At 36.5% G+C, this 19,140-nt stretch overlaps 1 long non-coding RNA gene across 1 annotated transcript in view; it reads right to left on the bottom strand.

Annotated features, from left to right (window-relative positions):
- The window catches only part of LOC127386912 (uncharacterized), a 69,815-nt gene that overhangs the window by 2,101 nt on the left and 48,574 nt on the right, over positions 1 to 19,140 (bottom strand). The window contains exon 2 of the long non-coding RNA XR_007890014.1: positions 3,219 to 3,310. This is a non-coding gene — a long non-coding RNA (uncharacterized LOC127386912). The remainder of the gene's footprint in view (positions 1 to 3,218; positions 3,311 to 19,140) is intronic.

Genomic DNA, 19,140 nt, shown 5'->3' with positions numbered 1-19,140 from the left:
CTTCATTAAATGAGAACAATGGAATCTATACAGAGAGTGTTTTCTGACTTCCTGTTAATTCTTTCCTAGGTTTCTACCATAGAAGAAAATGCACAAGAACTAACAGGACAGTCCTGGCAGAGAAGCAAGTTCATATTATATCAAAATTGGATGTATGCAGAAATATCAAATATATATAAAAATCTGTATTTCAGATCAATATATATTCAGGATAGAAATTTCTGTTTCAATCACTAATTCCAAAATTTGGACCTGAATTTCAAACTATTCCTAATATCAGAGGGATTTTAATATATGCCTTTTGATTCAGTCATCTCAATGCATGCTGAAAACATGGGGAAAAAAAGCAAGATGTTTAAAGTGTCCAGCCTGTCACACACATTGCTGTGAGGGGCCACAACTTGCAGTATTACAGCTGATGTCAGGTCACATTTGGAAACAGCAGTCAGTAGGGGCAACGTCCACCTTCAGAGGATCATAACTCAGGGCAGGATTGCACAGCAAAGTAAGAAAACCCAATTCTAGTAATACAGACATCTGCACTGTATTTCAAAAGAGGCGTAAGAGATTTACACATTTCTGACAAAGTCAGAGCATAGGAAAAGGTGTCTGTTTTCTTGATACTGTAGCAAGGCACGTTCGATCCTCCTTCAGTGAATATGGCAGCCATCATCAAACACAATCAGCATTACCTAAGTATGTACATAGCAAACACACTTCTTAGAAGCAGGAAACAACAACAAAAACCTGTTGTGGTGCCAGCACCAATTAAAACACATTAAAAAAACCCCAAACAACAAAACAGAAGGCGTCCCAGAGAGGAGCACATAGGATTGCAGCTCTGAGACACAGAACTACCTCCACAGGACAGATGCATGGGTTTCTAGGCGTATTTTCCCAATGACTGAAAGAAATACAAATTCATCACAAAATGGGAAAGTCACAAAGCTATATGAAAAATATTTATTTCTATTCTGTTTTTACCATGAAAGCAAGGTACCACCACTACTATATTGTGAGTGATGGTAACTGCCACATTGGACAGTTTCTCCTCCTCTGATCCCAGACTTGCATTGCTGTTTGAAAGGGACAGTTTTTAAACTATTTCTTGCAATGCAAATGCAGGTTAGCAAGTTCCTCTGGAGAAAGTAAAACATGTACTCTTCCTGAGACAAGAAGATACAGTGGAGGATCTAAAAAGATACAACTGGCCTCAACCAAGTCTAAAATTTTCAGTACAAAAACCAGAATGACTGTGACTGTGAATCTTCTGCTTGCTTTCTGATGATCCTCATGTGTTCTCTTGGAGAATCTGAGAGAAGCAAAACCAACAACTGCTTCTGTTAATACTTCAAAACCTGACAATATAAAAACCACCATCTGAACAGATTGTGCTGTGAACCTTCCAGAGTATATTTGGTTGGATTTCTACCCAAATCCTGTCCTACTTTAAGATATTTCAAAAATCTTGGCAAAAAAAGCATGATCATCATCTCATGGAGGTCCAGTGTTGTTTGTTTCCATAGGAAATCTCTAAAATAGAGTGTAGGATTTATCTACTTCTCACAGATATAAAATGAAGGGTTGAGGTCCTAATTTCCTGTCATTATTAACAGCTTATCTGAAGGAGGAAGCTTTAAATAGTATCAAAAGAAGCTTTTTGGCAACTGCTTCAAGGAATGTCTGTTATTTACTAATGGGCATTAAAATGATTAAATTAGCAGTGGTAAATTAGTCATTCCATGTAGTTTCAGATCAGCCTGAGATACATTAGTTTGAACTGTGAACTTGTGGTTTTACATAACAGAATCTCAACTTTTCACAGTCGTCAGGCAGTTCTCCAAAGATGATTTTACCAAAAGTAAAAGGAAAATTACTTATTTCATTTGGCAGTGGTAATTGCATTTTCTTACAAGGTAAAGCCACTTCCTGAATAAGAAATCTCCTATTTTCTATAACTTAAGTGGTTTACAGGATGCTTAAGATGGTATTCTTTATGGCTGACCTTTTTGTTATCTTTGTATGCTCCTTTCTTTCTCTTAATATCTGTTGAAGTTTGAAGAAAGGAAACATCAACAGCCTGATGTACATACAATTACTCAACTTAGCGTACATTGATATTGCTAGTTTTAATAAGAAAGATACAATTAAGAGTTGTGGTAGGGTTGGGTTTGTGTTTTTTTGCTTCCCTGACAAACCAGTGCCTTACTAATACAGCACACTGTACTCCAGAAATCTTGATTTGACAAACTTACATACTTTTATTTTGGTTAAAGACTGCCAAAACCATCAGCTAAGCATTTGATCCAGTTCCATGCACATACCTAATCTTATTCTCCAACTAACTACCATGGGGATAGTATCCATCAAACCAGCTCCATAAAAAATTTCTATATATTTCTATACAGTGCAGTGGAGCACAGAAGAGCATTGCTGGGTTACCTTAGTGCATGTTGCTTGGACTCGCTCTTCGTGTTACTGTGTGAAGGAACTATCCTGGACCCTGAAGGAGCCCAGGTAACACAGCCACAGCATTGAATAGGACCTCTTCAGCCAAGCCACTGGTTTTTTTTGAGGTTTTTTGGGAATGTTTTTTTAAGGGACACAACCAGTATTTTTAATATTTGTGATTAAACTTCATTGAAAGATAGCTTTGTTAAACTTTTCATGTATGAGTTGGCCATATTGGACATATGCACCAAGATAAAATTGTCTAAAAGATAAACAGCAAAAGTAGGGCTAGGTTTTGAAAGAAATCTCACAAATTTCAGAAAACAGCAAAGTATTTTAAAGATAAAACTAAAGATAAAAAGTCCCTGTAGAATCACACTGGCTTTGCCCTTTTTCATTCTCAAACTTTTAATAAAATCTATGTAAACTTTGTCCAAAATTGTATTTAAATTTTCAAATCTTTGGTCCTAGTATCTCAATATCCATCAGAAGCAAAAAAACACACATCAAAGCCTTTACGTTTCTGAAACATTTCTCAATTTTGCTAGCAATTTTCATATGTCAAGGCAAACAATTCCTTTAAGATATCTACAGTGGAAGTAGTTACCAGGGGACTGAAAGAGAATGCACAGAGAGAGCCAAGGGAGAGTACTGAATAGTTTAAAATTTTGTTTATTCTAGTGGGACTTTTAACACCGAAAGATATAATTCTCAGCTGCACAGATGCATTTGAAAATCCTTCCAAGGGTTGAGAACTAAGTACTTACATTACTTTAATAGCTCAGTCTCAATGCTAGAAGTCTCAGCACACTGAAAAAAACCCTCCATGACTAGAAACATATTGAAGTGCACTCTTCATCTGACAAAAGAAACAAACAAACAAACAAAAGGTGGTTAGAATATCTCAAAAAGATGCATATGTCAAACATTAATCATAACCAATACACACTGCTATGGTCCAGTAACTGCTGGAACTTATTTTCAAGAAAATCACAATCCTCTCTCAACCTTTTCTGTGTGGCTGTGTAAACATGACAGCAACTTTAAATCTTGTTGACAGTGACTTCCGTGCCTATCAGCAGGCAGGCAGCTGCAGTTCAAACTGTGCTACACAGAAAAGCACTTCTGAATTCCTGCCCTGAGCTCCGAACTCAACAACATATTTTGGGATGCAGTTGAATGCTAAGTCAAAAATGTCACTGCTTTACAGGCAATTAGACAATCAAAAAGTGTGGCTATGAAGCAGGGAACAAAGGTTAATTAGAAAGATAAATTAACTGAAATTAGAAGCAGGACAGAATACTTCTTCAGCTACCTTCAGAGATAAATAAATCAAACTTGTAAAAATGACAAATTTAAGCAACCAGTATCTTCAGCAATATACCCAGATCGTCATGATAATTAGGAATTTGATATACAGATAAGTACTTCCATGTATATTAGAGATACCTACCTACACACATAAAAGCTATTACCAGAAACCCTTGCCAGTAAGTGAAATGGAATTCAACCATGATTTCAACTGCCATTACTAGACAGATTCAGTTGAGAGTTCTAGGAAGAGTCAGGAGTAGAAAGAAATGCTGCACTAATTCATTAGCCATCCTGTAAAGTTCTATCGTTTTATTATTTTCTTTAATAATATAACATACATTATTACACTGAGTATGAACAGATTTTCGTAATTTCTGAGATAATGGGGGTTTTTTTAGCAATATTATGTTGATTCAAGCCCCAATAACAACACATACAATAATGGGTTCAATAAGAATTACTAGAAGGACTCCTGGAACATTATTATATGATAAAAGATTTCAGGAGAAATGTCAGATGAAGAAGATAAGTCTAAAAAACATATTTCATTTTTAAGCCTGACTTTTCTGTATATTTTGAAGTTTGGGTTTTCAATATCTTTTAATGCTTACCCATGTGAATAACATGAAAAATCAAACTGAAGTTGTAGTAGGTCTATTTGTCTTTAAATATCTCAACTCTGCTGTATTTTAATATTCATCCATCTCCATAGAGCAATTTCAGCTATCAAAAGCACATAGTGCCTACAGGCTTCTTTTTTAGAGAATTTCTATCAAAAAAATTTGGCATGTTTCTAATTATATTCCAATCCTCTGGAGAGAGTCCCTGCATTGTACCTGCAGCCTGGCATTACTGTCTGCATTTTCTTGAACTAAATAAAGAAACCATTAGCGATCTGATTAGTGGAACCTGATTGCTTTCCCTGAACATTACAGTATGTTAAATGAGAAGCTGCACAAGACAAATAAATGAAGCAGGTGTATGTCAGATTCTGCCTTGGAAGACTACCAACTGATCAACTCCACCAAGGTTTTAGTATCTAACTAGAAACACATTTTGTTGAAGCTTAGATTTTTCCCTCAAGAGTAGCTTGTGCCAACACTGGAAACAGCTCAATGAACAAAATGCTTAAACTACTGCAGATTCAGGTAAACGTTCTGTACAAGCATTGTGCCTAACAGATTCTTACTCCTCAGTGTATAGATGTACATAGATGTATAATGTACATAGAGACACAAATTCAAGTTAGTATGAAAACATATTCCAAACTTTATGAAAAAGCACAAAAATGACAGCAGGACATCAAGACAGATCATGCTTTTCACTGTCTGTGATAAACCTTAAAACAATAATTGAAAAGAAAATCTCATATTTGGTGATTTGGAGGGCATATTTTCTCACTGGATCACTTTCTTTAGGCCCTAGTAAACAGTTGGAGGGGATGGAGAGAATATTTGTCTACTTTGTTTTTCTTCTGCTTTCATCAAACTTTTAGTTGGTTTGCAGTGGAAAAGCATGACTGTAACAACCTGTATTTATGCCCAGTGCCATCATTTGCAAAAATGTCAAAGTGACCTGACACACATTCATTCCATGACAAGAACGTTAACAGTTTTAACTGCCATTTTAATGCTGCCTCTAGGTCTTGCAGAGTACATATTGTAATGCTTTCTAAGTCTACGCCTGCACTGAATTTCAGCCCCTCCACACTTTTTTTTGCCTCCTTATATGGGAAGATGTAAATCCTGCTGCTAACACACATGCTCAAGAATCTATCTTAATAGTATTTGCAGATTTACAGAAGCATATTTTTAAGCATAAAACCTGCTAGTTTCAAGAGTATTTTAAAAAACATGTCAAATTGTTTATTGCTTCTCTTCTCAACTCAAGGATCGCACCTGTAGCATGGTAGGACTGAGTAGTACGCTTCAACCTGGGCAAGGATTCTATGAATACTGATTAAACATATTTAATTTGTATAGCTTTTAACATATATATATATATATATATCACTAAATGGAAAATCCACAAAAACATGTTTGTGGTAGAAGTCTAAATTGCATTGTCCTTCTGCAAGGCAAAAGTTTTTTTGCAAACTGTACATCATATTCGATAGAGGAACTCATGTTTTCTTCATCATTGCCAAAAAGTGTATATAAAAAAGAAATCTATACCTTTTCAGAGAGAAAAATTCTTAGTCCTAAGTGTTTTGTTGTTGTATGGGCAGTACTTGCAGAAAATCACAGAAAAAATAGTTAGAAGAGACTTTAAGCAGTCCTCTACTCTCAGACTCATACCACAACAAAAGATTAAAAATATCTAACCCATTTCTGACAGATTATAGTATATCTTGTTCATAAAAGACCTTAGTGATGGCTATTTCATTCAATTCTATGAAGCTTATACAACAGAATATCTTCCACTGTCCTTACACTTTGGGAAGCTTGTATTAAGGCTTTATAGAAATCTCATTTCCTGCAACAGAAGCTCAAATGTCCTTGGGGGGTGGGGAACTTTCTTGCTTTTCTCGTCAGTTTTCTTTAAGGTATTTGAAAACCTACCATGCTTCAAGTCCTCTCTATTCTTAACACCCACAATAACCATCCGTTTCTTTGTTATAAAGTTTGATTTTCATTTTCTAGACTTCGGACTTTTCCTTCTCTGCCTCACACTATCTTCCACAACTCATCTTTACGTTTCTTGAAGCTGATGTTAAAAAGTGGCAACAGGACTCCAACAGAGGCTTTATTAATATTGAGTGGAGCAGAAGGATTACTTTTTATTTCTGAATACACTCAAATTCAGTCAAGTTAAGAAGATACTGTACCTTTCCAGTAAGAACTAATTACTTTCAAAGTGGTAATAAAAACAATGAGACTAATATTAAGCTCTAAATCTGCATGATAGTGTTTTAGTGTTTTCTTATTGGTGTGATTATTATGTGAGAAGAAATATGAAGGTACTACAAATCACACAGTACTGTGTTTGCAAATACCACCATAGTGTGCTTTGCAAGACATAGCTCAGGTTCCATTCATCCATTCCAGAATAAGTCTTTTTCACCACACACGACACTGCTTCCTCAAATTTTTATTATGTAAATATATCTAATTATATCTAAGATTAATCCCAAACTCCAACCACATAACCATTATCCAGCAGACTATTTCCATTATATACCATGACCTTATTCCTCTTCTATGTAATTAGCTAGTACACTTCATTGTTAAGATACATTAAAATTATTCAAGATTTTTGAAGTCATCAATATGTTACTCTGATTAAAATTCTTAAAAAGTTGCTAAAATACTTGAAGCCCTGGAAACGAACAAACAACTATCTGTATATGATGATATTTCATAAACAAGAAAATCTTCCTGTGAGGAGCTCTTGAGAGTTATATTCTGAAAAAGTCCACAATCTTTTTGACAGCATATAGCATGAAATGAAATTAAATAAGAACATAAGACCAGCTGTGCTGGATCAGAACAGAGCTCCATAAAGCCTGTATGCTTCCTCTGGCTGTGGCCAAAAGGGGAATTATCAGAAAAGGCATGTGTGCAGTGATGTTTCTTTCACATTATCTTGGCTTTTAGCAATGCAGTTCTGAAAAAGTTCTTGAGGCACAAGTTGTATCTTTGTGTGCCTCAGTGGATTTTTCTTCCATGAACTTGAATAGTCACCATCTATTTCTGTATATTCCTGCTGTAAAGCAATAAAACAAAAAGCATACACCTTTAAGTACTTATTCTGCCTTACTTCTAATTAGATCTCAGATTGAACCGTTTCCTACATCCTTTGGAGCCCAATATATTCTGGTCATAAGAACAGAAAGATGGCAAGACAAAATAGTTAAAGAATTACACTCCCAGAAAAAACTTTCCTTCATTTTTACTCCACCTCTATCTAGCAAGAAAAACAATTCTTAAAAATCTGACAACTTGAGTCCCAAAAGGTTTTAGATAGATGCAATTTATATGTATTATAGCTGGTATACTCTTGCCCATTTTCTGAGTATGCATGCAAGGGCCAGCTGCACCACTTTCTGCACTGAGATCTGATCACTTACTCTATAAGAAACAAATACAATGAATTGCATTTGGATAAAACTGGCATTAGTAATGGAAGAATGGGTCAATTTACCTATCACCTGTCTCCACAGGACTGGACTTTACCATAGAGTGTGTCTTTTTGCCCTTTGCCACACCTGTCTTGGCTGATGGGAGAACTGAAACGTCTACAAACAGTGACAGGAACATTTCCTATTTAACAGAACCAAGGCTTTCCTTGTTTTGTGGAATTCCAGTTTTACAACTATGTACCAACGGTCCTTTTGCCCACTATGCACCAGCTCTACCAGGAGTCTACGTAAAGGCAAGAGTCACTGCCAGAAATGCCAGTAACAGTGCTGTACCAAAGACACCGCTCAGACAAGACTTGCTTGTGAGCCTGTGTTAGACAAGGTTTAGTCTGGGATGGGGGAAGAAACCCTACAATTTTCTTATTTTCTAAAGCACTAAATTAATAAAAAGAGAAGCTGTTTCAGAGACAACATCCTAGGGTGTCCCTCTGAAAACTGTCTAAGAAGATCAGTTCCTGCAGCTTCAAGTGCTGAAACAGCAGGACGCCCTCAGCAGCTGCCTTTTTTTGTCTTGTCATTTGCTGGCTAGCAGTCTTTTTGAAAAATGCAAGAGATGCAGTCAACACCCACTGCTAAAATTTTAAAGCTACTGCCTAAAATAATGCTTTCACAGAGAGAGAGTGCTGTAACACTTCGACATAAAAGGTATCTGTCCTGCATCAGCTCACCCCTCCATGCAGGTTGAAAGGAATCTTGCTCACTTAAATGTTCTGCACTTGAGATCAAGCAAGATGCTTTCATTTTAAACTGAAACCTTATTAAAAACAGGATGGCACAAATTGTACCTCCAGCTAGAGCTGTGATGTATATAGCTTTGTTTGAAAGATGTCTCAATTTCCCTTCCAAAAGAAGGGAGAGAGACTCATGCAGCAAGTATATAATTCAAGGTGACTTTTACCTGCTGTATGTACACTTCTTAACAGAAGGAAGTGAAATATGAGCAAGCTCATAGGGAAGTTAGGAAAGATCTGTAACAAAGGATAACCTAGTTGTGGAGCTCAGATTTCCCTGTTACAATCTTTGCACAACTTCAAGGCTGTGACCACACCTGAGAATTACAGTCCTTATTTTTATGCACTAAGCCAAAGGAAAGAAAACCGAGGGAAAGGAAATCAACCATACTTCAGGTTTATTACAAAATTATTACAAAATTTATGACTTAAATGCTTCACTCTCTTGATCAGGATAGATCATTTCTAAGAGGCTCTCTGAAACTGGACTTTTCAAATAGTTTTAGAGAAATTCTACTGAGAGCTAATTTCCTTTGGCTTAATAAAAACAAGCTCATAGTTCTGCAACAGAAGATTTAGGATTTTTCCACAGTCTCTAGCTACCACAACACAGATTGAATTCTTGCACTTTTCTTTTGATGACATTCAGCACTGAAACAGTTTTCCTAGGAAAGTCCTGAACATTAAATACTCAAAGAGCCAGAGGCCTCAAATATTGAGAGGCCTGAGGAATGACTCCCTTCCTAATTTTGACTTAAAGGTATGTAGGGGTGCAGCTCAATTTGTTTAAAATAACCCTTTTGTGCCAAGACAAAGACTAACAAATCTTCTTATACTTTAAAATAGTTCAAAGGGAAGGAATAATTAATAAAACACTCAAACCAACTTTTTTTTTTTTTTTTGGGGGTGGGGGTTGCAGCAACATTTAGAAAAAAAAACAAAACCTTTTTTCTCATACCAGTAAAATATACTGAATTGACTCAATGGAAACAGTATAAAGAATATGAATAGCAAGTACAGCTCCCTACATACCCATCACCCAACCCTTCGGGCAAAGGCTGGTGGACCTACCAGGCACTATATATACCAGCCACGTGATATTCTCAACTCCCAAATAATTTAACACAGTTGATGACAGAACAGTTCAACTCATTACACAAATGACACATCATGTCCTTCCCTGACTTAATAAATGAGAAAACTGCTTCCCTGAAATAACAAGCCACTCACTAGAATACCTGCATTCAAACAGCATGTATCACATACTATTGCATAGTATATATTGAAAGAGAATAGCAGAAACCCTTCTCATCATAGAAGCAAGATCCCAAGTAACATCTGTGCACTGCCAGAAATGTGACTTCTTCCAAATACTTACGGTAAAAGAAGTGAACAGTAAGGGGACTGCAAACCACATGATGCATTCCTAGTAAACTTCCCCATTATAATACTTAGGCTCACATTGCCTAGTGAGTCCTACATTGCACAGACATGCAGGCAGCTGCAGCAGCCACACCAGCTCCTACAGTGGTAGAGAATGATGTGCTATTGCCTTTGGAGTAGCAGACACTGTGAACATGCCATGTGAGTTGAAACAGCAAGTCCCATGCTTCTGGTGTGACTTCTGACATGCTAGGCTAAGCAAAACTAATTTATAATTCATGACTCTGAAAATTTAAGGGATCCAGGATTTGCCTCCAACAAAAATCACTGCAGTTTGGCTTAAGGGCACACAAACTTTTGCACACATAAAAATTAAAAGGATAATTTAAAGGATAAAATATCAAAAGGCTAAGAGGGAAAAATGAAAAATTTAAATGAGATCTTTAATTACCTATTACAAAAGTACAGTGATGATAAAAGAGTCTTTTCAAAGACATTTTCCTTCAATATTCTGGCTAAAAGATTTTCCCTAACTTGAGCCTAAACCGGGACGTGAATACACTGTTTGCAATGTTTGTAATGACCTGTTGGCTGCTGTAGTTAGTCTACATTTCAGAGGTATTCCAAGCTCTTTTTTTATACAACTGCAGCTTTTTCTGGGATGGAATCTAAAAGTTTAAGTTAGACAGCCAAAAACTATTTACTCCCTTCTTTATCCTCCTCTTCTTCAGACACCATTACCAAAGTTTAGGACACTAACTGAAGTAAACTCTTTCTGTATGGCCCTGAAGGGAAATGAAATGAAGCCAGACATGATTCCTGCAGTAACTCATGGGACACAAACAGCTTCAGTCTTGAGACATTTGCGTTGTTTTGAGATGTCAGACTGGAAATTTGCACCGTGTCCTTCCACTTCTACCATTCACTACTCCTTCCCTCCAAAACTGAAAAAACATAACCTGTGATTTGCAGTTGCTCCATGCAGTCTATGCCATGTTGACTTTGCCATTTGAAACATAAAATTATGTTAGGTCTGAATCAAAAATACATTTTTCTATATGAAGAACAGCAAAAGTCTTAGGTATCCCTGCTTCTCCTCTCTTTTCTATTTATGGACCATAAAGACAGTACCTGTTTTGCATAATTAAACTCTTAATGCTGAGTGGCCTCATTGGAACAAAAAAAACCAAACAAAAAAACAAAACACACACAAAAAGAGGCATCTGGGCTTGTGAAGATAGTGGTTTGTTAAGTAACTTGCTTAGCTATGGTTCATTTTAAGGCACATTAAGGCATCTAGAGGTTGCTTTTCAAAATACAGCTTATCTCCACAGTGCATTCATAATGCATGGTTTCATTTGGGATCTTACCCTGGGAGTGAGTTAAGCCAAGAGATCTAGCAAAGGCCACCTGGAGACATGTCGTTCTTTGGTAGCAACAATTACAGTGAAGAGGGAAAAAAAAGTAAAGTATCTTTATATAGGTTACAAGAAAACCTACTGATCAGGAAACAAACAATTTTGTGAAGATAAGGATGACTATTATGATGATCAAAGGAGAAAAGCTTAACAATAAACCTAACCAGCAAAAAGAAAAAACACATGAGCATCTTCTTACAAAAATTCAGAAAGAAAGATGTTTCTAAGTTTTATAATCAGACTGAGGTAGATCAGGAAGGGGATGATATTCTAAAAAAAATGGGCTACATACTGTTTCTGTTGCAAAGCATATATATTAACCCATGAATCCACAGAGAGCAATACAAGTGTCTTTCTGACTGTTTTGTATTTGCAAAGATACTTTTACATATGAAACATTTGCATTTGAAAACCATGAGCAGCAGAAATGCGAGAGTTTGGCCAACTTGCAGAACTGGTTCAATCCATGAGCAAAGAAATGGAAAGCCTTGCTCCTCCTCCGTTAGTAGGACCACGAGTAAGACAAAATTAAAGAAGGCAGGTGGATAATGGAGAGGAAGGAAAGGCAGGAATGTACTCTTCATATTAAAGACACACATCCTTATCCTAAAAAACTAAAATCAGATATACCTTTTAGCGTCAAACTGATGTCTCCTGAGTCACTTCTGTCCCAGTTCTTACAGGTACTACATCACTCAATCCATTTAATAAGATTCTGCAAACTTTTGTTAAAATAGTGAGCTCTAACATGTTTATCTGGTTCAATTATAACCTCTAGAGCTACATAACTCCAACCATTACTATTTATTTGCCTTGTGCAATCTTGGGAATGTGAGTGAATGAGACAATGCAGCTATTTCAAAAACTACTTTCCAGAGTTTGGGCTGTGCCACTGAAAATTGCTTGGTGATAAAAGAACTGGATAAATACACATCCAAACACACTATCATTATTCCAGCATACGCTGAAAATCTGAAGCAATAATGTCTTTAAACTAGAGACTCAAAAGACAAAAAAACACCCCCAGATCCCTCCTCACGTAACTCAGAGTAATAATGTCAAAAATTAAGAGAAGCAAATTATAAGCTTTTGAGTAAATACACTGAAGTATTTGCAACCTTTAGTCTTTTCAACCAACACCACCTTCCAGTATAGAAATACTAGGCAAGAACACGTGTTTGGCAATGTAAGTTGAATCTTTCTAAACATGAACTTGCTATAAACAACATATCCCAAAGTATAGCTAGAATAATATACGTAAACACTTTGTGTTTGTATTTTTTATATAACTCAATATTTTTAATATAGTTCTAAAAAGGAGAAAACACGTCATTCCTGTAAAGTGAACAACTACTTTCCATCTATCCATATTGACTCTGCTTTTCTATTATGAAAACTCTCCTATATTTTATGGCAAGTTATAACACTTTTGGAATTTGCAGCATTAGCATTAGGTATCTTAACAGGAGGCAGGACAGAGAAGTGGAAAGCAGGGGACAAGGACGAAACCTGTGTTAGAAGATCAGTTTCTCTATGAGAAAGACTTTTCTTCTCCTCCCTGGGTTTGGTCAGCATAGATATGTTAGTCTGTTACCAAACCCCCGCATGTATTTTTAGCACTTCTTTCCAGACTCTTGTTGCAGTATAGTTCTGCTATCGTGAAGTATGCATAAAAACAAACAAATTAAAAACAGGCTCCTTAAAACTGGAAGAATAAGATAAACCAGTGATTTTTTACAAACACAATCCTCTAGGTTTCTTTTTGTTTCTAACTATTAAGAGCAACTTCGGGTTTCCAAGCATATAGAGAATTCTCAGTTTTTTTCTACACAATGTATTGATATTGAAATGTATTCATGTAACACCAGAAACTGAAAACTTCTACAATCATGTTCTAATATTCAAAACCACCTACATTTAGAAACAATGGTGAGAACCGGAAACTTGCAAACTTAATCCTGAAAGTTGTCTTTAAAAAACCTGTCCCTCCAGAAGGTACAGAAAGTTTAGCTGAGACCTACTAGTTCTGTAGCTCTTATGTGAGTAGCTCAGCATTTTAACTATGCAGTACAACTCCTGCATAACAAATTAGTCTCAGCATAAATATGTTAAATTTCATTAAACTTCATTCTGTGTACACATCTAAACTCTTCTAACTAATCAAATAAGCACAAAATAATTCCATCTTATTTTCTATTCAAATTCCAATAAAAGGGAAATTAAACAAGACTTCCACCAACAGCAAATAGCAGAAAAATAAACCATATATAAAGGGAAAATTGCTTAAAAAGATGAAAACCATAGTAGTGCAGTCTCCTAGGTAGCAAGAAGTTCTGTTCTGTTGAAGTGCAATAATCAACTGAGAATTTATGTATTGCAAGTTTCTAACCAATGATAACTTACAATTATTATGAGGAAGAAAAAAAAAAAAAGCAAGTTACAGTTAAAGGTCACATACATTATTAAAAATAAAATTCCACATTACTACTGTAAAACATTACCAGACCTGGTGATTGTAACCAGTCCACTTTGAAATGCTTTATATATGAAACTGCTTTTATTGGACAATTATTAGACAACTGAGCACTCAAAAGTTAGTAAAAACTTCTGTATATGAGGAGAGACAAACATGTGAATGCTGTAACATAATATTTGAAGTTTTAAGTCCCAAAGGATAGACACTACCAACCTGAAGACTGAATGCATGATATTGAAAGTACTGATGCATACAACAGAGATCTATAATGCTCTTGAATCCCATGAAAACAGTTACAGTTTCAAAGAACAGCACTAAAGCTATGTTTTCCTTTAAGTGAAAATCCCACCTGATAAAATCAGGGTATCTACAACTCCACAGATAGCAGATTTCAGCAGATTTCAGGATAGACTCATAACACTTAGTAGCCTCTTCATTATCAGCTTACTATAAAGATAATTTTAAAAACAGAATGCCTTAATTTAGACTGATAAAAGATGCCAGGCAGAGTAATGGCTAGAATTCCAGTGATGCTGAGTACTGAAGAGAAGTTAAGAAGCTGGGCTGATCTGCACAGGTCAGACATTGGTATATTGATGTTAAATTGCGGTAGAGCCCTCCTGCTACAAAGCCAGCTACATGGCTACAGTTATTTGATAGTGACTGAAGAGTTAACGAGCACCTGTCACGGCGCTTTGCTCAGTGACTTTCATCACCCGCTTGGCCGTTGTTAGATGAAGAGTAGGCTTGAGTATTGAAACCCAGGGAGACCTACAGTGTTAGTGGCTGCTTGCGGCTGCCGGCAGATGTCACTGGTGCTCAGGGGCTGCGGCGCGCCTGGGTGGGCAGGGGGCGAGAAGCCCGCAACCTGCCCCAGCCGCCTGCCAGCCCGGGCAGTGTTAAGCTCCCACTCTCTTCTCACCTTGCCACTGACTTGACACACAAACATGACAGCAGAATCCTAAGTGTTAAGTGTCCAAGGCCCTGCCTCAATCTTCCAAAGACATTTGGTCTACCTGTAATTTGTGGTCAGTGCTTACACAATAAGCATTGTCAAATTTCAGTAATCATTAGAGAACTAGCTAGAAGGGGAAAATAAAAATTGATATGCATTTAAACAGTGCTGTGACATTACAGTAATTAGGTTAGTGATTCACATCAATTTACTCTTAGAAGATTCCCACAATGATAGTGAATGTTATTATTATTTTTTTTTAATTTAAATGAAATAGAATCCAGGCATTTAAGTGTGCTTTCAGCTATTGGATTTGCTGTTGGATGTTACAATTTTTTTATTTAAAGACTGACACATTTTAAAACTACATGCTTTATTTTGTGAAGTGCAGTACTTTGGCTTTAATCAATAAAATACCAATACGTTGAAGAATTTATTGAATACTGTACATGTTTTGAGAGTCTAGTATGTAACAGTACAATCAAACAAGAGTTATTCTTTCCTATGTTTCTTGACGCTAAAGCACCGTACTCCCCAAATGGGCTGGAGATGGTGTGAAACAGAAAACCGAGCTGTGATGCAGCAACCACTTCCAGAGGGAGAGACAAGTATATACCAACAGATATTTTAGAGCAAAACTGCTTCTGATTTGCAGAAATAACAACGGAGTCAGAATCACAGAATCATTTTGGTTGGAAAAGAGCTTTAAGATCATCAAGTACAGCTGTTGACCTAGCACTGCCAAAACCACCACTAAAACATGTCCCTAAGCACCATATCTACACATCTTTTAAAAACCTCCAGGGATGGTGACTCCATCAGTAACCTGGGCAGCCAGTTCCAGTGTCTGACAGCCCTTTTTCACTGATGAAATTTTTCCTGATACACAATCTAAACCTCCCCTGGCACAACTTGAAGCCATTTCTTCTTGTCCTATCACTTGTTACTTGGGAGAAGTACTGACACCCACACAACTTCTTTCAGGAAGTTGTAGAGAGCAATAATGTCTTCCCTCAACCTCTTTTTCTCCAGGCTAAAGAACCACAGTTCCCTCAGGCATTCCTAGTAAGACTTGTGCTTGAGCCTCTGCACCAGCTTCATTGACCTTCTCCAGACTCTCTCCAGCACCTCAATGTCCTTCTTGAGAGGGGCCCAAAACTGAACACAGTATTCAATGTGCAGCCTCACCAGTGCCACGTAAAGGAGTAAGATCACCTCCCTACTCCTGCTGGCCATGCCGTAAGACTTTGCTCTGCCCTTCTCCATTCCAACCATGAAAGGCCCAGCCGAGTCTGCTCTTTTTCTCCCTTTCTCTTTGCTTATCTGTGGGAACCACCCCCTTTCGGGGCTCCCATCTCCTTCATTCTGTGCAAACCAGATTCTCTTTGGGCAAACTGCTCTCTCTAACACTCATTTCACCTCTCTTGGAGTCAGTAAGCAAGCAGAAAACCATTTGCCAGATTAGTGAACTAAAGAGGTGCAATGTCTGCCAGAAATGAGGCAAAGGAGAGGAAACTGTGGCAGAAGCAGGGGATACACCCTGAGGCAGTAAAGCCTCCCTGGCTAGGCAAGCACTCAACAGGAACTAGCACAATTTAGAACCCATTGAGGTTATGCATTAAACTACAAAGTAGATTTTAATCTAAATACTATGTATACCGCAAGTGCTTTGAATCATGTACTCAAATCAGAGCTAATGTCACACACTTTTGGTTTATTCTTGAATTCATGTATTGCTCTAGGTTAGGCTGCAAACTTGCTTCTCACTTTACCCAGCTTCTCATTCCTTAGTTATTTAGAGGAAGTCAGAACTACTTCTGATCTGTCCCAGCAAAAGCTACAGAAGAGCAGGATGCCATATGATCTTTATGGCAATCACTATGCTTCGTAAACAGGTTTATTCACCATCAATATAATGACATGCAGAACCTTACTGGAGCTTTTCCTCAGGTTTGAACTTCAAAAACATTAACTGAACCAGAAAAAATATATAAGCTTAATATAGCCTGTTTCTCCACTGACTTTAACTTTGCAAAGTAATTTATGTCTGCTCCAAATGGGTTTAGAGTACTACCATCCTCATGGGGTAATGATTTATGAAATGTTAGCACGCAGGTGAATATGTGCAGTGTAAAAACTTGCAGACTCAAACCCTTTGTTTCCTTTTGTTGCTATTTAATTATGAGTGAAGTGGAGGCAGAGTTTAAATAAATCTAGTCAAGTATACATTGCCAAGGAAACACTCAGGAATTCAGGTACTTAGTATAACTTCCCCTGTACTTGGGCTTTGTTGCTTTTTAAATTTGGGTACAGACCAAATCACATAACTTTTCCACACTGGTTTCACTCTAGTCTTTTCTCTATCAGATTATTTCCTATCTATTTTACCACTCTGCTTTGTTTTTCTGGGAATGAATTGCTCACTAACATGCTTCTGAAGCTAGGCTCAGTATCTAGGGTTTTACTGTCTCACGTCCTAAGCAATGTTTCCATTCCTTGGTTTGAAACCTTGAACAGAAGCCACAGTTTAAAGCAACATTCCCTAAGAAACCAAGAAGCTAAACAGTCTAAAGAAAACTTTTGGCTTGTCTAGTTGCTATTGGTCTCCCAATTAATGAAACTGCTGCCTTATCCTGTGGAAATAATGGGTCATACACCGCTGCCCTGTAATGCTGATAAGCAAATTTTACAGTCATTTGTCTTATAACTAACAAGTAATAGACATTTCAAACTTTCAATAGGATTTTCATTTAAGTCAAAATAATCCATTGTGAAAGCCTTAAGGAGATAACAGTTTTTAACAACAACAAAAAATAATAAAAATGGAACATTACAAACAACACAGGCAGTATCATCGCATGCTTTATTCCTGCAAGATGAAAGGTTTGCATTTTAGAAGATCTGTCTTTAAAATGTTATGGTGAAAAATAAAATGAAGTAACATTTTCTTTAATAGGAATAAATTCATTATTACCATCAGTATAAAAAACTATATCAATCAATCCAAATGCTTGTTTCCATAGCATTGTCTAGGATATAAAGCTGCTTTCATGTTAGCCTATGATTTTATATTCCAACAAATGCTATTTAGGAAATACGATTGAAAGATGAAGCATGGAAGAAAATGACATTTTGTGTACCATCTAATTACCAATTATCTGCCAGTGGAACTAATCAAATTGTATAAATTTAGACTGCAGATTCATCAACCAATTACCTTAGAGAACATGCTATGCCCTTCATCAGTGATTCAACCAACAGTCCAAGTATTAGACAACTTACTATGGATATTATAGGGATCTATTGTATTCAGGCAAACACACCCCCAAGCACAGTAATTAAAAGCTGCTGCAAGTTGTAATATTGCGAAAATACCACTATTGATGTAAATGCATTTAAAAAGTCTCTGATAATAAGTTTGTTACTTAAGCTACAAAAGAGTGATTTACAATACTGAATTCAAGCAAATTGAAATTGATGTACTGTATTCTATAAAATCATACTTTTCATATGCTTATTTTGCAATGCCATAAAGCGATGAAATACAGCAAGCAACTGGCTTAAAAATAATCATTCATGCATTAATATAGGTTCTTCATTTAGATTTAGAAGAAATTATTTCAAAACACAGCTCTTATCTGTGCATTATTTTTCTTTACATGTGAAAATTCTTGATTAAAGGTAACACACTCGAAACTTTTTTGAATTAATTGCAGACATTAATTTGAAAACACATCATCCGCTGGTGAATGTCTTTCAGAATATATCTCAAAAGAAGAGACATATTTTATTGCTATTCTTCAAACTACTCACCTAAATACATGCTGGTTAAAAGCACTAGGACATCTAACCATGACAACACAATCTGAGTTTTCTATTATTTTGTCTGACCATTCTTCTGGAATAAATTTCTAAATTTGGTTATGGCACTATCCCCAACTTTGTGGGGAATTACTATTTCCACATTAATAAAAATCTTAATAGCCTCTAGGTGCTCAAACAATTGGAGATTTTGCAGAAAAATAAGCTTTTAACTCATATAGTAGTTCTCTGCATGACTGAATTACATGTGGATAATTCATGAATTTCTTACTTGATGGAATATCAAGTATTGCACTAAAAGTTATATTGGCTCATGTTCAGTCTTTATTTGGTTTATGTTCTCAAAACTAGCTGTTTCTCAATTGATGCCACACACTTCTGTTTGCAGTGTGGTAGGAAAGAAAGTCCCACTCTGTCAGGGTGCAGCCCACAGCTTTCCCCAGGCAGGA

This window comes from Apus apus, chromosome 7 (assembly GCF_020740795.1).
Source record: "Apus apus isolate bApuApu2 chromosome 7, bApuApu2.pri.cur, whole genome shotgun sequence".
NCBI lineage: Eukaryota > Metazoa > Chordata > Aves > Apodiformes > Apodidae > Apus > Apus apus.
Note: the sequence above shows the minus strand (reverse complement) of the source record. Positions and strands in the feature narration are given on the sequence as shown.